This window comes from Triticum urartu, chromosome 5, assembly GCF_003073215.2.
Source record: "Triticum urartu cultivar G1812 chromosome 5, Tu2.1, whole genome shotgun sequence".
NCBI lineage: Eukaryota > Viridiplantae > Streptophyta > Magnoliopsida > Poales > Poaceae > Triticum > Triticum urartu.
In genome coordinates, this window is record NC_053026.1 from 261,437,912 (window position 1) to 261,465,250 (window position 27,339).

A 27,339-nucleotide genomic window follows, 5' to 3' on the forward strand; every position below is an offset into this window, starting at 1 on the left:
TGAATGATATGGTTCATGAGTTTAATTTTTCTAAATTTAGTAAACAACATTGTGAGGAAGAATTGCCTAGTAAGGATGAAATTATTGGTCTTGCTTCTATTGCCGTACCTCCTAGTGATCCTTTAGAACACTATTTACTAGACCATGAAAATGATATGTTCATGAATGAAAGAAGGAAAATAGATGAAGTATTCTTTAAACAGGAACCTATTCTGCAACACAATTTGCCTGTTGAAATTTTATGAGATCCTCCTCCACCCAAGGGTGATCCCGTGTTTGAGCTTAAACCGTTGCCTGATAATCTTAAATATGCTTATCTTGATGAAAAAAGATATATCCTGTTATTATTAGTGCTAACCTTTCAGAGCATGAAGAAGAAAGATTATTGAAAACTCTGAAGAAGCATCGTGGTGCTATTGGATATACTCTTGATGATCTTAAGGGCATTAGTTCCACTCTATGTCAACATAAAATAAATTTGGAAGCAGATGCCAAACCAGTTCGTGATCCTCAGGACGTCTGAATCCTAAAATGAAAGAAGTGGTAAGAAAAGAAATACTTAAGCTTTTGGAGGCAGGTATAATCTATCCCGTTGCTGATAGTGAGTGGGTAAGTCCTGTCCATTGTGTCCCTAAGAAGGGAGGTATTACTGTTGTTCCTAATGATAAAGATGAATTGATTCCACAAAGAATTATCACAGGTTATAGGATGGTAATTGATTTCCGCAAATTAAATAAAGCTACTAAGAAATATCATTACCCCTTACCTTTTATTGATCCAATGCTAGCAACATTATGCAAACATACAAACTATTGCTTTCTAGATGGTTATTCTCGTTTCTCTCAAATACCGGTGTCGACCAGAGATCAATCTAAGACTACTTTTACATGCCCTTTTTGGTACTTTTGCTTATAGACGCATGCCTTTTGGTTTATGTAATGCACATGCTACCTTTCAAAGATGCATGCTGGCTATATTCTCTGACTTTTGTGAAAAGATTTGTGAGGTTTTCATGGACAACTTTTCCATCTATGGTTCTTCTTTTGATGATTGCTTGAGCAATCTTGATCGAGTTTTGCAGAGATGTGAAGAAACTAATCTTGTCTTGAATTGGTAAAAGTGCCACTTTATGGTTAATGAAGGTATTGTCTTGGGGCACAAAGTTTCTGAAAGATGTATTAAAGTTGATAAAGCCAAGGTTGATGCTATTGAAAAGATGCCATGTCCCAAGGACATTAAAGGTATAAGAAGTTTCCTTGGTCACGCTGGATTTTATAGGAGGTTCATTAAGGACTTCTCAAAAATTTCTCGGCCTCTGACTAATTTATTGCAAAAATATATACCATTTGTCTTCTATGATGATTGTGTAGAAGCATTTGAAATACTTAAGAAAGCATTAGTCTCTGCACCTGTTGTTCAGCCACCTGATTGGAATTTACCCTTTGAAATTATGTGTGATGCTAGTGATTATGCTGTAGGTGCTGTTCTAGGGCAAAGAGTTTATAATAAATTAAATATTATTCATTATGCTAGTAAGACTCTAGACAATGCTCAAAGAAATTATGCTACTACTGAAAAAGAGCTTTTAGCAGTTGTATTTGCTTGTGATAAGTTCAGATCTTAAATTGTTGATTCTAAAGTAACTATTCAAACTGATCATGCTGCTATTAAATACCTTATGGAAAAGAAAGATGCTAAACCTAGACTTATTAGATGGGTTCTCTTGCTACAAGAATTTGATTTGCATATTGTTGATAGAAAGGGAGCTGAGAACCCCGTTGCAGACAACTTGTTTAGGTTAGAAAATATTCTTGATAACCCACTGCCTATTAATGATAACTTTCCTGATGAACAATTAAATGTTATAAGTACTTCTTGTAGTACTCCATGGTATGCTGATTATGCTAATTATATTGTTGCTAAGTTTATACCACCTAGCTTCACATACCAGCAAAAGAAAAAGTTTTTCTATGACTTGAGACATTAATTTTGGGATGACCCACATCTTTATAAAGAAGGATTAGATGGTGTTATTAGATGTTGTGTACCTGAGCATGAACATGAAAAGATCCTACACAAGTGTCATTCCGAGTCTTATGGAGGACACCACGCTCGAGATAGAACTGCACATAAGGTACTGCAATCTGGTTTTTATTGGCCTACTCTCTTCAAGGATGCCCGTAAGTTTGTCTTGTCTTGTGATGAATGTCAAAGAATTGGTAATATTAGTAGACGTCAAGAAATGCCTATGAATTATTCTCTTGTTATTGAACCGTTTGATGTTTGGGGCTTTGATTATATGGGACCTTTTCCTGCCTCTAATGGATACACATATTCTAGTTGCTGTTGATTATGTTACTAAATGGGTAGAAGCTATTCCAACTAGTAGTGCTAATCATAACACTTTTATTAAAATGCTTAAAGAAGTTATTTTTCCGAGGTTTGGAGTCCCTAGATATTTAATAACTGATGGTGGTTCACACTTTATTCATGGTGCCTTCCGTAAAATGCTTGCTAAATATGATGTTCATCATATAATTGCATCTCCTTATCACCCACAGTCTAGTGGTCAAGTAGAGTTGAGCAATAGAGAGCTCAAATTAATTTTGCAAAATACTGTTAATAGTTCTAGAAAGAATTGGTCTAAGAAACTTGATGATGCATTATGGGCATATAGAACTGCATACAAAAATCCTATGGGTATGTCTCCGTATAAAATGGTTTATGGAAAAGCATGTCACTTACCTCTCGAACTAGAACATAAGGCATATTGGGCTATTAAAGAGCTTAACTATGATTTCAAACTTGCCGGTGAGAAGAGGTTATTTGATATTAGCTCACTTGATGAATGGAGAACCCAGGCTTATGAAAATGCCAAGTTGTTTAAAGAAAAAGTTAATAGATGGCATGACAAAAGGATACAAAAGCGTGAGTTTAATGTAGGTGATTATGTATTGCTATACAACTCTCGTTTAAGATTTTTTGCAAGAAAACTTCTCTCTAAATGGGAAGGCCCCTATGTTATCGAGGAGGTCTATCGTTCCGGTGGCATAAAAATCAACAACTTCGAGGGCACAAATCCGAAGGTGGTAAATGGTCAAAGAATTAAACATTATATCTCAGGTAATCGCATAAATGTTGAAACCAATATTATTGAAACCGTAACCCCGGAGAAATACATAAGGGACACTTTCCAGAATGTTTCAGACTCCGAAAAGGAATAGGTATGTGGTACGGTAAGTAAACCGACTCCAAAACAATTTTTAAGGCAATATTTCTCTGTTTTGGAATATTTATCAAAATAGAAAAATAAGTAGCAGTCCAGGAAGGACACGAGGGCCCCACGAGGGTGGTGGGCGCGCCCTACCCCCCTGGGCACGCCCCCTACCTCGTGAGCACCTCGTGTGCCTTCCGGACCCCGTTTTCTTGCACGATACGAATTTTGGTCGGTAAAAATTCATTATATATTCTCCCGAAGGTTTTGACTCCCGTATCACGCAAATTTCCTCTGTTTTTGTTTTCGAGCTGTTGCTGCTACATATTAGAACAAGATGTCTTCTCGAGAGTCAATCGGGGAGAGCCGGGTATCTAATCCGGCACCAGAACCAAGGGCAAACAACGACGCTGACCACTTTGGGCCAGCAATGGAGGACGAGATGGAGGCTGACTTGATGAGAGTAGATGCCATGGAGGATCAAGAAGTCACCTCTCGCCCCCGAGCTAGGTTCACGATGGGGGAACTACAGAGCTCAGCTATTCCAAACTCGGTTATCCCTTCTAATGTTAGATTTCTTTCTTATGAAAATATCAAGAGGAGTGTCACTTGTTCCCCCGCATCTATGCAACACCCTTGTGTGCAAGGAGCTTTAGCTGTCACAGGAAAGCTCCGTAAGGAAATAATGGACCTCAAACAGCAAGTCAATAAGCTCGAGGAGGAGAACCGCATACTGAGGGGAATCATCGCCAAGAATATTACACCGACAACAAAGAAGGAGATATAATCACATGGGTATGGGCACTCCCCTTGGCAACTACCAAGCTTGGGGGAGTTGCCCCGGTATCGTATCAGCATCACAACTCCTATCTTTATCGTTTTTCTTAGTTTGATCCTATTAGTAGTATCTTGATCTAGTAGAATAAAGTTTATGGCATGATCTAGTTTTGAGTTTTGCTTTATGATCTTTATTTGTAATTGAGTCCGTGAGCTATATATAATAAAGATTAGTGTTGAGTCAAGGGCTTGATTATTTTGCCATGATCTTGGGTGAATAAGAGAAAGAAGAAAAGAATAAAAAGAAACAAAAAGTTCATTTTGATCTTATTGAGAGTAATGACTTCACAAAAAAGAGTATGATGATTAAAAATTGTTGGGAGTTGGCAGACATAGCTTTGGTCATTGTTGCAATTAATAGGAAAGTAATAAGGAAAGAGAGGTTTTCACATATAGATATATTATCATTGACATCTTTTATGATTGGGAGCACTCATTAAAATATGACATGCTAAAGAGTTGATGTTGGACAAGGAAGACAACGTAATGAGTTATGTCTTTATTATATCTGAGATAAAGTATCTTGTCATGGATCCTCTAACTTGTTGAGCTTGCCTTTCCCCCTCATGCTAGCCAAATTCTCAGCACCAAGTAGAAATTCTACTTGTGCTTCCAAAATCCCTAAACCAGTTTTGCCATGAGAGTCCACCATATCTACCTATGGATTGAGTAAGATCCTTCAAGAAAGTTGTCATTGGTGCAAAGCAATAACAATTGCTCTAAATATGTATGATTGATTAGTGTGGGGGAAATAAGCTTTATACGATCTTGTGATGTGGAAGTAATAAAAGCGACGGACTGCATAATAAAGGTTCATATCACAAGGGGCAATATAAAGTGACGTTCTTTTGCATTGAGATTTTATGCATCTAACCATAAAAGCGCATGGCAACCTCAGCTTCCCTCTGCGAAGGGCCTATCCTTTATCATTATCTTCTACCTTATGCAAGAGTCATGGTGATCTTCACCTTTTCTTTTTCATTTTGTCCTTTAGCAAGCTCAACATGTTTGAAAGAACATGATATATATATCTAATTGGATGTAGGGGAGCATGAACCATTATTGTTGACATTACCCTTGAGGTAAAAGGTTGTGGGGCAAAACTATAAGCCCCTATCTTTCTCTATGTCCGATTAAAACTCCGTAACCACAAGTATTGCGTGAGTGTTAGCAATTATGGAGGATTAAATGATAGTTGAGTATGTGGACTTGCTTTTTAGCTCTGACATAGACTCTTTCTGATGTTATGATAAATTGCAATTGCTTCAATGACTGAGATTATGGTTTGTCGGAGCCCAATAAGGTTTATGATTTATACTTTTGCATTGTGAATAGATCATCACTTGAACATAAGTAATCATATGACAAAATCTATATATGTTGTTGTTATGAGAATAATCATGATGCCTTCATGTCCGTATTTTATTTTTATCGATGCCTCTACCTCTAAACATGAGGACATATTTATTGTTATCGGCTTTTCGCTTGAGGAGAAGCGAGGTCTAAGCTTGGGGGAGTTGATACGTCCATTTTGCATTATGCTTTTATATCGATATTTATTGCATTATGGGTTGTTATTTAACTTTATGTCACAATACTTATGGATATTCTCTCTTATTTTACAAGGTTTACATGAAGAGGGAGAATGCCGGCAGCTGGAATTCTGGGCTAGAAAAGGAGCAAATATTAGAGACCTATTCTGCGCAACTCCAAAAATCCTGAAACTCCACAGAACGTCTTAAAATAAATAAAGAAAAATCCTTGCCAAAGATGAAGGCCAGGGGGCCACACATAGCTCACGGGGGTGGGGGGCGCCCCCCTAGGGCGCGCCCCCTACCTCGTGGGCCCCCTGGTGGCTATCCACGTCCATCTTCTCCTATATGAAGTCTTTTGATGAGAAAAAAATAGAAAGGAACTTTTCGGGACGAGACTCCGCCGCCACGAGGCGGAACCTTGGCGGATCCAATCTAGAGCTCTGGCCGAGCTGTTCTGCCGGGGATACTTCCCTCCGAGAGGGGGAAATCATCACCATCGTCGTCACCAACGATCCTCTCATCGGGAGAGGGAAATCTCCATCAACATCTTCACCAGCACCATCTCATCTCCAAACCCTAGTTCATCTCTTGTATCCAATTCTTGTCTCAAAGTCCGGGATTGGTGCTAGTAGGTTGCTAGTAGTGTTGATTACTCCTTGTAGTTGATGCTAGTTGGTTTATTTGGTGGAAGATCATATGTTCAGATCCTATATGCATATTATTACCCCTCTAATTATGAACATGAATATGCTTTGTGAGTAATTACATTTGTTCCTGAGGACAAGGGAGAAGTCTTGCTATTAGTAGTCATGTGAATTTGGTATTCGTTTGATATTTTGATAAGATGTATGTTGTCTAGCCTCTAGTGGTGTTATGTGAACGTCGACTACATAACACTTCACCATTATTTTGGCCTAGAGGAAGGCATTGGGAAGTAATAAGTAGATGATAGGTTGCTAGAGTGACACAAGCTTAAACCCTAGTTTCTGCGTTGCTTCGTAAGGGGCTGATTTGGATCCACATGTTTCATGCTATGGTTAGGTTTACCTTAATACTTTTGTTGTAGTTGCGGATGCTTGCAATAGAGGTTAATCATAAGTGGGATGCTTGTTCAAGTAAGAACAACACCCAAGCACCGGTCCACCCACATATCAAATTATCAAAGTATCAAACGTGAATCATATGAACGTGATGAAAACTAGCTTGACGATATTCCCATGTGTCCTCGGGAGTGCTTTTCCTATTATAAGAGTTTGTTCAGGCTTGTCCTTTGCTACAAAAAGGATTGGGCCACCTTGCTGCACTTTATTTACTTTTGTTACTTGTTGCTCGTTACAATTTATCTTATCACAAAACTATCTGTTACCACTTATTTCAGTACTTGCAGAGAATACCTTGCCGAAAACCGCTTATCATTTCCTTCTGCTCCTCATTGGGTTTGAAACTCTTAGTTATTGAAAGGACTACGATAGATCCCCTATACTTGTGGGTCATCAGCAGCTAGTTGAACCGCCCATGCTTGAAGCACCGATCGATAAGGAGCCGTTATTACTATATGTGGCTGCTAATGCCCGGGCTGTTAGCGTAGCTATTGTGGTAGAGCGCAAGGAGCTTGGCAAGGAATATCTAATTCAACGGCCGGTTTATTATATCAGCAAGGTGCTCATTGAGTCAAAGTAGAGGTATCCGCATTGGCAGAAGCTGGTGTATAGGGTGTTTATGGCAAGCCGGAAGCTTAAACATTATTTCCAGGGTCATCACATCACAGTGGTTAGTTCAGCCCCTCTGGGTGATATCATTCAGAACAGAGAAGCAACTGGCCGGATTGCCAAGTGGGCTATTGAGCTTGGACCTCATGGGCTCAAATATATACCCCGCACAACTATCAAATCCCAGGCACTCGTAGACTTCATCAATGATTGGACGGAGTTACAGGCACCTGAAGAGAAACCAGATAATACATATTGGACTATTCATTTTGATGGATCCAGACAGTTGGATGGCTCGGGGGCTGGAGTCATACTAACTTCCCCACGAGGTGAGAAGTTTTGTTATGTCCTCTGTTTAATGTTCCCTTGTACTAACAATGCAGCTGAATATGAGGCTTTGCTCCACGATCTGCGGATGGCTAAGGAGATGAATTTGAGTCGGGTTAAGTGCTTTGGCGATTCAGATCTAGTGGCTCAGCAGGTGTCTGGCACTTGGGATTCTAAAGACCCACTCATGGCTGCATATCGGCGAGAGGTGGACATAGTGGCTGGTCACTTTAAGGGTTATCAAGTGGACCATATAGACCGGCAGAAGAATGAAGCGGCAGACGCTTTAAGTCGTATTGGTTCCCAGCGTAAACCGGTCCCGCCCAATGTCTTTCTTGATGTATTGCATAATCCGTCAGTCAAGACGCCAACTGAAGAAGATTTGGCTATTCCTGATCCGGAGGCTCAGTTGGTGGCAGCTCTGCATGCCATACCGGATTGGACAATCCCGTATCTGGCTTACATGAACCGGGGCGAGTTACCAGACGATGAAACGTTGGCCCGATAGATAATCTGGCGTTCCAAGTCCATGACCATACTCAATGGGGAGTTACATCGCTACAACGTTTCAGGAGCAATTCAGTGTTGTGTTTCAAGGTTGTGAGATTTTGCGAGAAATCCATGAAGGGGACTACGGTCACCACACCGGTTCAAAGTCTTTGGTTGCTAAAGCTTTTCGCCACGGTTTTTATTGGTTGACGGCGCATGCTGATGCGGAATAGTCAAGAGATGTGACGGGTGTCAAAAATTTGCCCGCCGAGCACACGTTCCGGCTCAAGAGTTGCGGATGATTCCAATTATGTGGCCGTTTGCAACTTGGGGGCTTGATATGGTTGGACCCTTCAAGCAATCTAAGGACAAAAAGACCCACCTATTAGTAGCAGTTGATAAATTCACTAAATGGGTGGAGGCAGAGCCAGTCAGCAAGTGTGATGCAGCCATGACGGTTCAATTCATCAAAAAGGTGATATTCCTGTTTGGTTTTCCACATAGAATTATAACAGATAATGGTACTAACTTGTCAAAGGGGTATATGGAAGAATTTTGTCAACGTGAGCACATCCGACTCGATCTAGCGTCGGTGGCTCACCCCCAGTCTAATGGTCAAGCAGAGAGGGCAAATCAAGTAATTCTACGGGGTATCAAACCCAGGCTTATGGTTCCCTTAAAGAGAACACCGGATTGTTGGGTTGAGGAGCTACCCTCTGTGTTATGGAGCATCAACACCACACCCAATGGATCTACGGGTTACTCACCTTTCTTCATGGTCTATGGAGCGGAGGCCGTTCTTCCTAGTGATATCCGTCACGACTCACCCCGTGTGACGGCTTGTGTTGAAGCTGATAAAGAGAAGGCACGTGAGGATTCTCTGGACCTGTTGGATGAAGAGCGTGATCTTGCAGCAGCATGATCGGTGATTTATCAACAAGATCTCCGACGTTATCATAGCCGCCGGGTTAAAACCAGAACCTTTCAAGAAGGTGATTTGGTGCTCCGACTCATCCAGGATCAGACTGATATGCACAAGTTATCCCACCTTGGGAAGGACCCTTTGTGGTCAGCAAAAATCTGCACAGCGGGTCTTACTACCTCATTGTGCCGGGGTTTCTGATCCACGGACACCTATGGGACCAGTGGACCAGGTCCCTTTTGGTTCGGCGGGGGGGCGGAGGTCGCGCAAAGAGCAGATCGAGGAGAAACACGCGGGCGGTTGGTCGTGCAAAGGGCGAATCGAGGCGAAGCACGCGAGCGATTTACCCAGGTTCGGGACGCACGGATGCGTAAAACCCTACTCCTGCTTTGTGGTGTTGTATTGATTTCTAGCTCGGGAGCGCGGAGAGCTACAGTGCACACCAGCAGCTAGCAGGACCAAGCGTGAGTGTTCGAAGTGGCTAACCCCCCCCCCCCGTTGCACTCGGGCCTCCTTTTATATGCTCAAGGGGTTACCGACATAGAGCAACAGAGGTCAAGGGAAAAAATGGAAAGGTGTTGTAGTAGGGGCAGCTAGGTGCTGTAGTAGGCACAGCTACCTGCTACAGTGTTATCATACTTAACCCTGACGGCAGGGGACAAGGGCATTAAATGCCCGTCTGTGTCGCCTAAACAGTACCAAAAGGGACCGCTAGGGACGCCACCGTTTGCCACGATGGTTATCTTGTCAGCGCCTGCTCGCCACCACACACTCCTGGCTGCACGGCCTCCCGCCATGTGTGCTCGGGAGAGCGACACGTGGGCGGGTGTGCTGGAGTGCGGGCTCGGAGAGGCGGTTTGTCACGGCAAGTGCCTTGCCGCGTTCGTCGTCTTGTCGCGTTCGGGAGCTTGTCGCTCACCGGGTCTTGCCGGGGCGTGTAGCGCGTCGCGGCAAGTTCCTTGAAATGCCTTGAGTGGCCTTCCCAGCAAGCTCCTCTTGCCGGGGCCTCGAGGTGCTTTTGGTAGCCTTCCCGGCAAGCTCCTCTCGCCAGGGTCTTGTTCCCTTCCCGGCAAGCTCCTCTTGCCGGGGCCTTGGTTTGGGCACTTTGTTCTTGAATGGTCTTCGAAGGAAGCGCGGAGGGTCTTGGCGGTCACCCGGCAAGCCTTGCCGCGGGATGCTGCGACTGCCCATGCACAAGTTCGGGATACTAGGGTACCCCTACTCTAGTATACCGACAGGAGCCCCCGGGCCTGGGCCAGACATGGTGCCGAGCGCTGTTGGGCCAGGCCCAAAACAGTGCACGGGCACGCGCGGCCTAGGTCATGCCGCATATCTCTCCGCTTCCACCGCGCACGCCCAGAACGGCACGCGTCAAACGCGACGCCGTGGGTGACGTGGGTGGTGTGTGCGGGGCTAAGCCCCGCGAGCATGCGTCAGGCCATGATGAAGGGGACGGTTCACGCCCTCCTCCTTAAACGGAGGTAGGCGTGGGGGCGTGGCGCATTTACTGGACGGGGCCGGTGCGCGGCTTTTCGAGGCCGCCTCATCCGTCGCCTTGGTTCTGCATCCCCGCCACGCGGCTCTCATGCGCTTGGAGTCGCGGACGGTGAAAGTGGGGAACTGGGCCATCGCGAGCAGAGGCAGCGGGTCGGGCCCGACTCCCTGCCCTTCTCGTGCCTTGATTCCCTGAGCGGGGCGGCCGAGCCCCCACCTCGCTCCTTTATAAAGAGCGAGAGGGGAGCACAGAAACCCGCACTCTCCCATTTCCTCCTTTCTTCAGCTTCTGCTTCCTTTTCTCTCATTCGCCATGGAGAAAGGGAATCCTGGCCCTTCATCGGTGGCGGCAAGGGTCGCCGCCAGACAGCACACCCCTTCCTCTCCCGCACCCGTGGTGGCAGAGCCAGCCACAAGGGGAAGAGGGAGGGGGCGAGGTCGTGGACGAGGTCGAGGCGCTCGGGGAAGAGGCGGACGGGGCGGCGCGCCAGCTCCGCCTCCGCCGGCGGCTCCCCTCCCCATGGCGGTCCATATAGGGGACGACCCTTGCGAGTTCTTTGTTAGGCTGCGCCGGGCGCCCCGTCGTCGCCTCCGGCTTCCAGCTCCGTTCGTGAGCGCGATGGAGTCGGACCCGCTCGAGACACTGAGGCTGCACATGAGGGGCTGTGGGATCAGCGGCACGCAGGTCCGCGTTGTATTCCCAGCCCCTAATGTGATGTATCTTGATCGAGGGTGGAAGACGTTCGCACGTATCCACAGCCTGACGGGGGGGCTCACCCTCCATTTTAACTTGATGGAGGGCGATCTCCTCTCCGTCAAGGTCTTCGGGTGCTTCGGCACTCGGGCGAAGTGCTGCGTGGACAGTTTCTCCGATAGTGAAGGCTCCTCCTCGAGCGATAGTGACGAGGAGGAGAGCGACGGCGACGATGAGGGTAACGGGCGGCGGGATGGCGGGTCCGACTAGGTGTCGGGCGCCGCAGCGCGTGGCACCGGCGACCCCATCATCCGTGTCGCCGGCTCCTTGAACTCCCCGGGGTCATCTCCTTGGGCGGCTGGCGTAGGGAGGCTGCGGAAGGGGAAGAGGGCTGGCGACAGGGCCGTCAGGTCGGAGTACGAGGGCGTGGTGCCCTCGACAGCGTGCTGACGTCCTGCCGCCCCGTCTTCGGGCCCCGCTTCCGGCGTCGCCATCACCGTCAAGCCCTCGGTCGGCCCCCCGGATGTTCTCTTGGTGTCTTCTGGCACCCGTAGCTCGCCTAGGCGCCTCTTTTGCCCTTTTCGCCTCCTTTACCTACCTCCTGAAGAGAGGGACAGGAAAGGGATTACGGGCATCTTATCTTTTTAATTTGTAAGCCTTCGGGCCTTAGCTGCATCTAAAACTTGTAATCCTCTCTTTCATGTTTTTCATCCTCTATGGACTATACCTGAGTGGGATTTTTTTTAATGAAAAGGGGATGCTTGCCGGGTTATTTGTCTCGCGGGTTGAACCCGCGCCAAGGAGCGAATCCTTGGTATCCCTCGGACAGACATTCCATTTCCCGGCAACAGGCCCTGCCGCCTTCCCACGTTGCTCGACCTTTCTCACGCCTTAGACGGAGGCGGGAACGAGGCGGGTGCGGCCTCCTCGTTTCATCCCTTTGCTGCCGCGACTACGACCAAACTTGGCCCCGGGAACGCGCTCCAGGGCCTAGAGTTGAAGGAGCACGGCAGTTTCCGGGAAGAAACGCAGTTTCGCATTCCCCAGTCCATAAGAGGATGCATGATGAGGGACGGAAGACTTATCTGATATCGCAGCCCCCGGCGACTCTGGCTTGCCGGGGACGAATCTCGGTACCCGCAGCCCCCGGCAACACTGGCTTGCCGGGGCTCAGGTGCCGGCGCGCCCTTCTTCTCCTTTTCGTCCTCAAGCGATCTGGCCAGGATATGCGAGCCCTGCGAACGAAGGAAAAGCAAAGGGACGGACACTCGACCTCTAAGCTAGGGGTTAGACGCTGTTAGGCACTATCAACCCTAACCAAGGACGAGACTCGACCTAGCATGCATGCTATAACCCCGGGGTGATCAGCGCTTCATTTACTGGTGCTCAGGGTCTGCGCCTGGCTCTGTACAAAGGATTACATGCAACAGCGGCAAGACTTGTACAGAAAGGTGGTTGCCGGACAGGGTCCGACAACCGCGCCTTACGGGTAAAACTTACGAAGATGCTCGATGTTCCAGGAGTTGCTCACTGGTAAGCCATCTTCGGTCTCAAGGCGGACAGCGCCAGGCCTTGTAACTCGCTTCACCCGGTAAGGGCCTTCCCACTTCGGCGTCAACTTGTTGGAATTCTTGGCCGACTGAACGCGCCGAAGAACAAGGTCGCCTTCCTCGAGACACCTGGCATTGACTCTGCGGCTATGGTGCGGCGCAGAGCCTACTGGTAGCGAGCAGCTCGCACAGCAGCCTGGAGACGGTCTTCCTCAAGGAGCAGCGCGTCATCTTGTCGCAGCCGCTCTTGCTCGAGCTCATCATAAGCGAGCACTCGAGGTGACCCGTATACGAGTTCCGTGGGGGTAACTGCCTCTGCTCCATAGACTAGAGCAAAGGGCGTCTGTCCAGTGGCCCGATTTGGCGTCGTTCTGATCGACCAAAGAACCACCGGTAGCTCTTCGATCCAGTTTCTTCCGCACTTGTGCAGCCTGTCGAAAGTTCTGGTCTTGAGCCCGCGCAGCACTTCAGCATTTGCCCTCTCCGCTTGACCGTTGCTTCTCGGGTGAGCAATAGAAGCGAAGCAGACATTGGCGCCAAGATCTTGGACGTACTGCATGAAGGTGCGGCTCGTGAATTGTGTACCGTTGTCGGTGATTATCCTGTTAGGGATCCCGAAGCGGCAGACAATCGACCTGAAGAACTTGACGACTGACTGTGCGGTCACCTTCCTCACTGGTTCCACTTCCGGCCACTTTGTGAACTTGTCGATTGCAACGTACAAGTACTCAAAGCCCCCGACAGCTCGGGGAAAGGGACCAAGGATGTCGAGCCCCCAGACCGAAAATGGCCAGGATAAAGGGATCGTCTGGAGAGCTTGAGCTGGCTGGTGTATCTGCTTGGAATGGAACTGGCACGCTTCACACTTGGTTACTTGTGCAGTTGCATCCTGGAGGGCTGTTGGCCAGAAGAAACCTTGCCGGAACGCTTTGCCGACAAGTGCTCTTGCGCCAATGTGGTGACCACATATGCCTCCGCGTATCTCTGCCAACAGCTCTTGTCCGTCTTCCCGGGGAATACACTTCAATTTCACACCGTTGAGTCTTTTTCTGTACAGTGTCTTGTCGACGAACTGGTACATACTTGACTGCCGGGCTACTCTTTCCGCTTCTTCTTGCTCTTCGGGAAGTTCTCCTGTTTGAAGGAAACGGACAATCTGCTGCGCCCATGTTGGAGCTTGTGGCTCGACAACAAGGACTAAAGGCAACTCTGCTGCTGTGGGAACATCCGCTTCCACGGCAAGAACCTGCGGCTCTGCCGGAGCTTGACGTTCCCCGGCAAGCTTGCCGGAGCGAAACTTGTCGGGAGCTTCTGCTACAACGGAACAAACCCTAGGGTTTGCCGGAGCAGACTGCTCCTCAACGGTCTTGGCGTTGATCTTGGGGATTGCTGCGGGAACACCCGCTTCTACGGCAAGGACTTGCGGCTCTGCCAGAGCGTGACGTTCCCCGAGAAGCTTGCCGGAGCGAGACTTGTCGGGAGCTTCTGCTACAACGGAACAAGCCCTGGGGCTTGCCGGAGCAGACTGCTCCTCAACACTCTTGGCGTTGATCTTGGGGACCTTCTTGGCAGCGGCTTCGGGAAGCTCTGCCGGCGAATCGTCACCAGGAATCAACCTCCTCTTCTTGCTCTGTCCAGTTGACGGCGTTACGGACGGCTGAGTCAGCTTGAGCACAAAGATCCCTGGTTCCACAGGTAACTTAAGTGCAGCGCATTTTGACAGGCCATCGGCAATGGCGTTCTGAGCTCTTGGAACATGTTCCATCTGCAGGCCGTCAAAATGCTCTTCTAGCTTTCTCACTTCGTCGACGTAAGCTTCCATCAACGGACTCTGATAATTCTTGTTTACTTGGCGGACGACAAGCTGCGAGTCACCCCTGACAATGAGCTTCTTGATCCCAAGGTCTGCCGCGATCCGGAGACCGGCAAGCAAGCCTTCATACTCTGCAGTATTATTTGTTGCTTGCTCCTTGGGAAAGTGCATCTGGAGGTGCTCTCCGGTGGGTGCGACAAGAAGCACACCAGCGCCGGCGCCTTGCAGCGAAAAGGCACCATCAAAGTACATCAGCCACTCTTTGCTTGCTTCCTTGTCGGGGATGCTCGTCTCTGGAATTTCTTCATCTGGTGTTGGCGTCCATTCTGCTATAAATTTTGCCAATGCTCTGCTCTGGATAGTTGAAGTGCTTTCAAACTTGAGGCCAAAGCTTGACAGTTCCAGTGCCCACTCAACAATCCTGCCTGTCGCTTCTGGATTCTGCAGTATCCTCTTCAGCGGAAAGCGAGTGACAACTATGATCTCATGTGCTTGGAAGTAATGGCGCAGCTTTCTCGAGGCCATGAGAAGGCCGAAAAGCAATTTCTGCACACCAGAGTACCTTGACCTAGCCCCCTGCAGAAGGGAACTGACAAAGTAAACTGGGCGCTGCACCATTTTCTTCCATATCTCCTCGTGCATCTGCGCAGGTTCATCTTTGTCGGGGCCAGAGCTTGTCGGGGAAGCCCCCTGCTTGTCGCTGGATGCGCTTGCCGCAGTTGCTGGCTCATCATCTGCCTCCCTCTCTGCTACTAGCGCAGCACTAACCACTTGATTGGTTGCCGCTATGTACAGCAGCAACTTCTCTTGTGGCTTAGGTGCGACAAGTATTGGAGGGGAGGACAGGTATCTCTTCAGGTCTTGCAGCGCAGCCTCCGCTTCCGGAGTCCATTTCATTGGACCTGCCTTTTTCAATAATTTGAAAAACGGCATGGCGCGCTCAGCAGACCAAGAGATGAACCTGCTGAGAGCAGCCACGCAACCGGCAAGTTTCTGTACATCCTTGACGCGCTTTGGTGCTTCAATCTGCTCAATGGCCTTGATCTTGTCGGGATTGGCTTCGATTCCGCGCTGAGACACGAAGAACCCGAGAAGCTTGCCGGAGGGGACTCCAAACACACACTTCTCCGGGTTGAGCTTGAGGCTGATCTTGCGCAGATTTGCAAAGGTCTCGTCTAAGTCTTGAATCAAGGTTGCTCTGTCCTCGCTCTTGACCACTATATCATCCATGTAGGCTTCCACATTTCTATGTATTTGTGGCTCAAGAGCAATGTGGACTACCCTTGCAAATGTCGAACCAGCATTTTTTAGTCCGAAAGGCATCCGTACGAAACAGTACGTGCCACATGGAGTAATAAATGCGGTCTTCTCCTCATCTTCTTCTGCCATGAAGATCTGATGATATCCTGAGTATGCGTCAAGGAATGAAAGAAAATCACATCCGGCTGTGGAGTCAACAATCTGGTCAATGCGCGGCAAAGGAAATGGGTCTTTGGGACAAGCTTTGTTAACATCGGTAAAATCGATGCAAAGTCTCCATTTCCCGTTTGCCTTGCGCACGACTACAGGATTGGCCAACCACGTGGGATGGAGCACTCCTCTGACAAGGCCTGCTGCTTCCAGTTTCTTGATCTCTTCTGCAATGAATTCTTGGCGCTCCACTGCCTGCTTCCTGACTTTCTGCTTGACGGGCCGCGCATGAGGACAAACGGCAAGGTGGTGCTCAATCACTTTCCTGCGAACACCGGGGATGTCAGACGGCCGCCATGCGAACACGTCGACATTCGCCCACAGGAAAGTAACGAGCGCGCTTTCCTATTTAGGGTCAAGCGTGGCACTGATGGTGAAGGTACCACCAGCGCCGTCCTCCTTGGCGGATACCCTCTTCGTCTCTGGCGGAGCTGCCATCGTCTACTTGCACTTGCCGGTGGAGCTCGATGGTGCGTCCTCGACGGCGGCGCAGCACTCCGAAGAGGTGCGCTTGCCGGAGTGGGCATCAAAACTCTTGCCGGTCTTGGTCTTCTTCCCCCCGGGAGCTTCAGCGGCAAGTGGATTGCGATCTGCCGTGGCTGCTGCTTCCCAGTAGATCTTGTCGGCACAGATAAGAGCATCCTTCTTGTCGCCAGGGACAGAAATGACGCTTATCGGGCCTGGCATCTTCAGCACGTTATATGCATAGTGAGAGGCCGCCATGAACTTGGCGAGTGCTGGACGGCCAAGTATCCCATTGTAAGGCAATGGAATATCGGCAACGTCGAATGTGCCCCTCTCAGTCCTGAAGTTCAACTCGCTGCCAAATGTTACCGGCAGCGTGACCTTCCCCTTCGGCTTGCTCCTTCCCGGATTGATTCCTTGGAACGTGCCGGTCTCTTCGAGCTCGCTGTCAGGGATCTGGAGTTTTCGGAGTACAGCGGAGGAGATCAGGTTTAAGCCGGCCCCGCCGTCAACTAGCATCTTGGTGACTTTGAGGTTGCGGATAGTTGGTGAAACCAACATCGGCAGACACCCGACCGCAGTTGTGCGATCAGGGTGGTCCTCAATGTCAAAGATGATAGGCGTGCTGGACCACTTCAGAAGCTTGCGCGATTCGATGGGTGGTTCCGCTGCAGTGACTTCCCACACCCACTATTTGAGTTGGAGGTGCGAGGTATGCAGGGAAGCACCACCGTCAACGCACAAGACCTCTATGGCTTTCTGAAACTCCTGCTCACTGGTCTCAACGTCATCCATGTCTTCGTCGTCATCGTCGTCTTCATTGTTGTCGCGGCCGCGGGGAGGTCTGTCTCCTTGCCGCTGCTTGATCTTGCCGCGACGTTCTTCCCATCCGGCGCGCTTCTTGCCGGATTCTCCAGCACCCCCTTGGGCCCTCTCCTTGTCGCGCCGCTCGTACTCAGCCTTCTGCTGCTGGACAAGCTGCTCGACCTTCTTGCAGCTTTGGAGGTCGTGGCCCTTGGTGCAGTGAATCTTGCAATATTGCTTGTCGGGGCCGTCCCGCTTGTCGGCGACCGCCACAGCCTGACAGTTGGTGCAGGCGGCAACTTCCTTGCCGAAGCTACCAACTGTAGCCTTCTTGGCGCCACCTTCATCGCCGGACTGCTCAACGACCAGCACCTCTTTGCCTCTCTTATTCCTGTTGCGCCGCCGGCTTTTCTTTGCCGGGGCAGCATCCTCACTGTCAGATCCTTCTGCCCCAGTGCTTTCTCCGGGGAATTTCCTCCCTTCCTCAGCGCATGCACACTTGTCGGCCAGGGCATATAGCTCGCTGACGTCCCGAATCTTGCACATCGCCATCTCCTCCCGCATCCTGCGGTTACGCATGTTCTGATGGAACGCGCTGATTACCGCGGCAGGGTGGATATTTGGGATGTTGTGGTGTACACGGCTGAACCTCTGGATGTACTGGCGCAGGGGCTCTCCTTCCTTCTGGACGAGCAGATGAAGATCACTCTCTTGGCCATGAGGTTTGTGGCCGCCTGTGAAGGCGCCAACAAACTGATGGCACAGGTCTGCCCAGGAGGATACGGAGTTGTCTGGCAAGTGCATGAGCCAGGACCTGACGTTGGGCTTAAGCACCAACGGGAATTAGTTGGCAAGGATCTTGTTGTCCCGTCCCCTAGCAGCCTGCACCGCGATGGTGTAGATGCTGAGGAACTCCGACGGGTGCAACTTGCCGTCGTACTTCTCTGGTACGTCTGGCTTGAAATTCTTCGTACTGGGCCACTGGACTTGCCGCAGCTCACGAGTGAACGCAGGGCAACCTACCACGTACGTCAAGTCGCCTGGTTCCCCTGGCGCATGCATGTCAACAGAGGGCCCAGCGCGCTGGTCAGATTGACGCCGCGCTTCTCTCCGGCGCTCGATGCGAGTACGAGCGTCTTCTTGTTGTCGTTCTTGAAGAACTTGGCGCTGATCGCGACGAACTCGCGGATCTGACGACACGGTGGAGTCGCTGTCGAGGCGGATCCGGCGAGTCGGCGATCTTGGCCTTCGGGGTGGAGAGTGCACAGTGGTTGCACCCCCACCAGTCTTGTCGTCTCTGGCTCGCGCCTGGCTGGCTCGCAGCGGCCGAGACGTGCTTGGCTGCCGCGGAGTGTCGCCGTTGGTGAAGCCGATGAGACTCTGGATAGTGGCCCTCCAGTCGTCGATCTTGTCCGGCGCTGGGGGTAGTCCAGGAGCAGCTGAGCTCGCGCCAAAGCTTCGGCTGCGGTGGCGGGCGGCGGTAGCGAACAGTGCGAGGAGCGGGATATGCTCGGACTTCTAACCACGTTAGAAGGAGCAGTATCCCGTCCAGGCGACCGTGTGTCGCTCGCGCCGGCTTGTTGACGTGCATGGTGGTCTTGAGCGCTCCGAGATCCACCAGCTCGATCTTGGTCTAGCGAGCGCATGGCACCGTGAGTACCATGACGCTGCCGGTCCCGCGCCTCCTGAGATGGGCGCTGTGCATGCACGGACGCCGAGGTCTTGGAGTGCGCCCGGTCGTTGTGGGAGCCGGCTACGCCGCCGATGGGCAGCGTAGCCTTGTCCTTGGACCTGGCAGCACCGCGAGCTCCCTCGTCGATGCCCGTCCTTCCGCCGGTGCCTGCCCCACCAACCGCTTGCTCTGGGGGTGGCTGGCTCGGTGCGGACGGAGCGGCTGCCCCCGAAACCTTCTTCTTCGGTGGCATGTTGATGAAGGTGATGAAGATCTAGCTCGTGAGAACGCCGGATCTGAAGACGATGAAGATCTAGCCCGCGAGAACGCCGGATCTGGTTCACACAACTTCGACGCCCCCTACCTGGCACGCCAAAGATGCCGGGGTTTCTGATCCACGGACACCTATGGGACCGGCGGACCGGGTCCCTTTTTGGTTCGGCGGGGGGCGGAGGTCGCGCAAAGAGCAGATCGAGGTGAAACACGCGGGCGGTTGGTCGTGCAAAGGGCAAATCGAGGCGAAGCACGCGAGCGATTTACCCAGGTTCGGGCCGCACGGATGCGTAAAACCCTACTCCTGCTTTGTGGTGTTGTATTGATTTCTAGCTCGGGAGCGCGGAGTGCTACAGTGCACACCAGCAGCTAGCAGGACCGAGCGTGAGTGTTCGAAGTGGCTAACCCCCCCCCCCCGTTGCACTCGGGCCTCATTTTATATGCTCAAGGGGTTACCGACATAGAGCAACGGAGGTCAAGGGCAAAAATGGAAAGGTGCTGTAGTAGGGGCAGCTAGGTGCTGTAGTAGGCACAACTACCTGCTACAGTGTTATCATACCTAACCCTGACGGCAGGGGACAAGGGCATTAAATGCCTGTCTATGTCGCCTAAACAGTACCAAAAGGGACCGCTAGGGACGCCACCGTTTGCCATGATGGTTATCTTGTCAGCGCCTGCTCGCCACCACGCACTCCTAGCTGCACAGCCTCCCGCCACGTGTGCTCGGGAGAGCGACACGTGGGCGGGTGTGCTGGAGCGCGGGCTCGGAGAGGCAGTTCGTCGCGGCAAGCGCCTTGCCGCGTTCGTCGTCTTGTCGCGTTTGGGAGCTTGTCGCTCACCGGGTCTTGCCGGGGTGCGTAGCGCATCGCGGCAAGTTCTTTGAAATGCCTTGAGTGGCCTTCCCGGAAAGCTCCTCTTGCCGGGGCCTCGAGGTGCTTTTGGTAGCCTTCCCGGCAAGCTCCTCTCGCCGGGGTATTGTTCCCTTCCCGGCAAGCTCCTCTTGCCGGGGCCTTGGTTTGGGCACTTTGTTCTTGAATGGTCTTCGAAGGAAGCGCGGAGGGTCTTGGCGGTCACCCGGCAAGCCTTGCCACGGGATGCTGCGACTGCCCGTGCACAAGTTCGGGATACTAGGGTACCCCTACTCTAGTACACCGACACATTGATGTTCGAGAGCATAAAGACTCAGGTCAATCGGAGGAGGAGACCAAGCGACCATGGAACATAGCTCTCCTTCGGCCTTACTATACTTGAAGCCATAGGCTCTTCATCTGTACATATTTATGACAGTGTATATATCATATAATAAACCGGAGCCTCCGTTTTAAGCGGGGTATCTGTTCTTTTTACATCCTGTGTGTGTTATACAAGTTAACGGACAAAGAGGAGTTTTTATTAATCCGGTCTTAGCAGTTGCACGGATATAAAGAAAATCACTAGGGGGCTTGGTCATATTTAAACTACAACTACACCTCTTGATCGGTTTTGAAACCACGAAGGGATATCACTAGGGGGCTTGGTTGTTATCACACCATAGCTACACCTCTTGATAGGCATTTAGGCCACAATAGAAAAATATGTGGAGCCAAAGAGAGTGTTGCACAAAGCAGAGACTCAAACATGGGCACACACTCAGCACAGCTCACAAAGTTACTTGGGGGCTATTTTTGCAAAGCAACAAAGAGTTTGAAAGGACCCTTGTAATTGGCTATCAAGCCACGACTTGGAAGCCTGGTGTATTCACCTAAAAACTCGGGTTAACCTGCCTTCATCAAGTAAGCCACTCCTGTCCAGGTAATCCTGGTATGACCCATCGAACGTTTGACATGTCAATCTTTTATAGACCCTGAACTTGTCAAAGTTAAAATGATGATTGGTTAATTGGAGGCCCATCTTAAAAGGCTTTGTTAAATGGTTTAACTCAGAGGCCTAGCAGCCCATGAAAAGCCTCGATTTGGAGCTTGTCAGCTCGTAAAAAGCCTTGCTTATTTTCCTTTTTGAAATTTCATTTGCTGAAGTTCATAAGAATCTTTTGATAATCCAGTGTCCTTGACCCGGCTTGCTTTTCAACTATAAGTTGTCGGCACATGATCAGTTATAAACCGGTGTTTATTGACCTGGTCTGGTTTGACTAAATCACCAGTGTTATAACGAAAACTCGGTAGTTAACCCGGTCTGGTTTAATATATAGACCGGCATCACAAAGATGGGGTTATCAACATTCTGGATTGGTATTAACACCTTTGCCGTATACAATGATTGGTCAACCAATGAGGTATGTTCTGTACATTGCTTTTTGTACAAACACTTGATTATCCATCTAGGTATTATTTACTTCTTGGACATCATAACCCGTCTAGCGGTAAAACCGCTAGATACTATTAAGTTGTTGTGCCCAGGAACACAATTTATCAGGGGTTATGCATAAATATATCCCAAAAAGTGGCACAAGATTGTCACGAAGTATTACGAAACATGCTCGATGGCATGGCAGATAATGGAGTTTTGGCTATCCTATTACATGAAGCTTCAAAGCGGCTCCAATGGTATCATTGTTTTTCACAGTAGCCATGTAAACCAGCGACCGGATCAGGACTCTTCATCTGGACGGTTTGATGGTTGAGGGTCAGTTGGTGTGTAGGATTGGTGTGGGCACTTCTTCATCCCTCCCCAGACGCTAGAAATCAACCGTTGACCAATCGATTCCAGTTAAAGCTTGAAACACTGTTTCTTCATGGATAAGATTGGAATGGTTAATATCAGGAGCATAAGTGTGCTTACGAATCAGAGGCACAAGTTCTTCAGATTCATGGATGTCGGCCGACTGTCTTTTCCCCTCCGCATCATAAAACGGTTGAAAATGGGACAAATCAGTATCATCGGCCAACTTGCTGGCTGCTGGCCGCATCTGTTTGGTCAGCCGCCAGAGGTCATCATTGTTGAAGTTTGAACCATCTTCTTTAACACCCAGGTATCCTTTAATGATATCCTCCGCTTCAAGGTCTGGAATCCAGGCTTTGGCTCGAATAAGTGCGGTTAAGCTCCTGCTTTGGCAGCTGCTTTCTTCAACTCCGCAATATGGGCTGGTAACATGGCCAGTTTCTCAAGTGTTTCTTTAATCAAAGTTGGAGCCAGTTTGTTGTAAACTGCTATGCAAATTGCCCGATGAGACCCAGAGTACAGCTGTTCAACCAATGTAATAGCCGCTTTGAGCTATATGCACATATCTGTACCAAGATGAGCAATCCGGGTGCCTGTCACGATTTAACATCAGCATTCTAGTCAAAGATAAGGTTCCACAAATTATACCAAATACATAAAGGAAACACTTACCAAAAATTGCAGAAGTCATGGCGTTAATTTGCCGTTTCAAGCCAGCCAATTCCTCCGCAACCGGTTTCAAGGCAGCCTTGGCGTCTTCGGCACTCTTTATTAAACCAGATTTCTCGATCTCCCATTCAGCCCGGTCTTTGTTGAAAGATTCTTTGAGGTTTTCCATGGCGGCTAGGGCTTTCGTCAGCTCCTCTTTGGTTTTGGTGGCTTCTTCTTGTTGGGACTTCACATTGTTTTGCAAATCAATGTTTCGGGCCTCCTTATTCCTCAGATCATACTGCAAACATTGAAGATATATCAAATGACAAGATACATACATATTCTAAGTACAAATCGCATAATAGGTTATGCACTTCATACTTGGGGGCTAATGCCTATTTGCTCTAAATTGCTACAGTTCATACAAGTCTCCAGAACAATGTAAACATTATCCTTGACAATTGGGGGCTAATGTATGCTGATTCAAAAACGGATGCATGGATTAAAACCCGGATTAACTTGTTAGAGTTAAACCGGCCTTTGGGGGATACGCGGCATAAAGCTATCTACTTGTTAAAGGGTAAATCTGGTTCTTATCAGTGGCTTAAAGTGCGACGAAGACTCGGGTTATGATTCATATTATAACCCGGCCCTTGGGGGCTATTTGGGCTAGCATTTTCAGACTATGAATCAAGATACAAAGGAGGAAGAAAATACCTCCTACCGCTCCTTCATCAAATTTACAAAACCGGCTTCATAATCCCGGTTTGCGTGCAAGCGATTCAAGAAGCCAGATTGAAGCTCCTCTGCGTTGAGATGAGCATAACTTGCCAAATCACTGCTCCATTTGCCTCTTTCCCTAGCAGCCTGCTCTTCTTTGGCACTATGTTGAGCCAAAACTATGGGATGGCCGGGAGAGCTATGGCCTATTCCAGTAATAATAACATCATCACCTTGGCCTTCAGGGTGTTTGGTTGGTGATATTGGAATTTCAGCATCTTTCACTGGACTAGCCCGGTTTGGTTCTGCCGGTTCAGCATCGGGCGTGGCAGGCTCAGCGTCTGTAGGCTCATCAGTATTTTGGCCTTCAAGGGGCGGGTCATCAGAAGTAGCTTCAGGATGAGGACCTTCCGGTTCACAAGTGTGTTCGGGTTCACCTCTTGGTTCTTCTTCTTCGGCGACCGGGTCTTCGGGCAGATTGGTGACCCGAGCTTTCTTACTGGGTCTGACTTTGGCCCTGCAAACAGGATAAAGGAGAATTAACATCTTATTCAAAGGATTTATGACGCATTGAAAGGAAAGGATTTTACAACTTACCCGGCCACAGTTTTCAAAGGGGGGAATTGAGTTGCTGTCGATTCACCAGAAGATGAAGGAGGTGTCACCTGATAATTTGAATCAGATGGATTAAGAGGCTGTCTGAAATAACCTGCCTTGGGGTAAGAATGGTCAGAAATAGGAGAGACCTCAGACCGACGCTTCCAAACCGGGGTATCAGGTAAACTGGCTGAAGTGACCTGTTGGCCACTGTGCCGGGTTGTCCAGCGAGCTTCATGCTGCTAGGTCTTCAAAATAAATGTTGGATCCAAGTGAGCAAGAGGATGAGAAAAGCTTACTTTCCAGACTGCTTGGCGGGTTTTTTTTGTTGGCATAGAGTCTGAACCGGAGGAAAGGATAATTACCTCTACATCATCAGCTTGACTAGCTTCCGCGTCCTCCTGCGGAAGATCATTGTTAATGAGATGCATGAAAAGAGAGCCAAGTGAGTCAAGTTCTACCTCAACTTCTGGATCATCAATGTCATCATCAAGCTCCATGTTAATCCGATCAGCCGTTTTCTGTTTTGACGTCCGTTTTACGGCTTTGGTTTTTGGGCGGGATGGCTTAACCACTTTATCCCTAGTTGGCTTTGCCGCTTTCTCTACGGTCTTCCGTTTCCAGAAGGGGTCATCACCATACATACAAAGAAGAATTATTAAAGGTTGCATAAGCTAAAAATATTAGAGATAAAAAGGAAGTATAATGCTTACAGCAGGCGGTTTGTTCTTGGCATAGAAGGGACTCAGACCGGTTTGACTACAAACCAATTCCGATTCATTTAGAATCTTCTTTACACCTTCAGTGACTTCTTCCTCAGATAATTGAAGGTTGCAATGGCGTTGAGGGTTGTCAACCTCACCGGTATACTCACACATTAAACCGGGACGCCGGCTTAGCGGCAAGATACTCCAGGATACCCAACAGCGCACAAAGTCCACGCCTGTTAAACCGTTCGCCATAAAGGCCTGGAGTTTGGCGAGTTGAGGGGCATATTTCGCCCTTTCTGAAGAGCTCAAGCATTGTGGCATTGGATGGGTGTTGGATAGTCTGTGATCATGAAAGCCGGGGAGGGGATTTTCATCTTCAGGGGATGTATCTCTGCAGTAAAACCAAGTTTGGTTCCATTCCTTTGGATGGCTGTGCAGTTTGGCATGAGGAAATTCAACCTCTTTCCGCTTTTGAATTGAGACACCCCCAAGTTTAGTGTTAGGCCCATTTACAAATTCTGTGCGCAGGTTTAAATGAAAGAAGTCGCGGAACAGATCGGCAGTTGGTTCTTCTTGTAAATATACTTCACAGAAGACCTGGAAGTTGCATAAATTGGAGACCGAGTTGGGACCAATATCTTGCGGATGAAGTTGGAAGCTGGCAAGCACATTTCGGTAAAACTTTGACCCTGGCGGTTTGAAGCCACGACTTATGTGGTCAACAAAGACCACCACCTCGCCCTGCCTTGGGGTCGGAGGATTTTCTGTTCCTGGAACTCCCCATTTAATTTCAGTCTTCTTAGGCAAAGAGCCGATGCTGACCATATCTTTGAATTGATCCTCGGTGACCCGGGAACGAGCCCAGTTGCAGGAAGTGAATTGTTTGGCCATAGCAAAAAAAACAAGATAAAAATAAAAGGATGGTTTATAAATCACTCATGATGATATACAAGATACAATGGAGTAAGAAACGTACTGATATGTGAAATAGCATAAACCGGAGACCAATGCGATAAGGGATAAAAGGTAATACCAGGACAAGAGTACTCAGACACTATTAAACTGGAGTATAACTATGAAGGTAAAAGGCTCCTCCGGTTTATCAGAGGGCTAATGGTATAGATTGTCTATACAAAGTTAAACCGCTTATGTTGGCATGGGGAGAAACAGATTTCACAGAGACATATGACAATTTCGGATCTAAGATAAGATCGAAAAGTAAAAATAATTGGATCTAGAAAGGGTGAAGAACCGAAGCAACTTATGAAGGATTAGATCAATTCTTTGCGCATAAGGATTTGTGGTGATAGCAGAAGATTAGCTACGGCAAGGAGTACGTCAGGTACGAAATATTCACCTAAAGACCATGGAAGAATAGCACTGAAAGCTCTGATGAACCTCAAGAACAGCGAAGAGTAAGGAAACCCTAATGGATCTAGGAAAGAAGGGGGAAAGGACTTACTGCGACCGCGGAAGCAGCGGAAGGGCGCTGTGGAACTCTGGTGCGAACAAGTTGATGTAGCGGCCGACGGCGAAGCAGAGGCGAGGTTCGAAGATGCCGACGACGCTCGGGTGCGGGGTCGTCGAGAGGAAGAAGAAGAGATGAATGGGTAAAGGAAAGAAAAGAAAGGGGTCCTCTGCCCCTATTTATAAGGCGAAGCGATAAAACGGCAAGTGCGGGAATCGAGGAGCCCAAAAATGGATAAATTAATAAAAATTTCACCTCGGTGGCTGAATACACATTAAATGAAGGTAATCGTCGACATCAACGAGTAGATGACGTTAGGGCGGTTTATCATCATCTGGAAGTATGACGTCACGGCGGTTTACAAGATCAAGGTGAAGATAGGAGCGAAGATTTTTTCTAAGTGTACAAGATTGACATGAACAAGTTCAAACCAATCTGGGGCCTAATGTTGGGGATATTACTACTGGAGGTAAACCGGCCTTATGTAGCCGGGTTAACTCCTTGAAGATCAGAAGCCCATGAAGATGCAAGGATGATGGCGCTTCACGGAGGCCCAAGGCCCAAAGGCGGGTTAAAGCCTGTAAATGTAAACCGACCTAGTCATGTAACTTGTATTGCAAGATAGGAAGGATAGAGACCGAACCAGATACGTGTATGATCCGGCTTCGGGACTCTGTAGTCCGGTGGGCGTCAACCAATGTATATAAAGGGACGACCCGACAGCGGTTTACGGACAGACAACAACTCGAGAGCCATACAAAGCGTATTCTCTCCCTGGCCTTCGAAACCCTAGCAATACCAATCAGAACTAGACGTAGGCTTTTACCTTCATTGAAGGGGCCAAACTAGTATAAAACTCCACGTGTCTCCTTGTACGGTTTAACCCCTTTAAGCTAACCCGTAGCGATGGCTCCACGACTAAGTCCTTTCACAAGGACATCTGCCGTGACAAACCCACGACACCAATCAAGTCCAAATTCAAGAAAAACTCATCTGCCTCTGAAATTTCAAATGCCACTCAATTTCAAACAACATGCATAGATTCTTAGCTAATAATTGTAAAACATTCCGAATTGAAAATTTGGGATGTCACAAAATAGCAATTGAACAATATGTCTCTCCCAACACAAGAATCAACAATAGCATGTGGCACATGGTAAACATGGCAATAGCAACAAGGATCTCCACCAAGCATGCAAATACACATAGAAGTAGTGTAATGGTGAATCACATGTAAGTGCAAGCAAGGGTCACAATTTCATGGTAA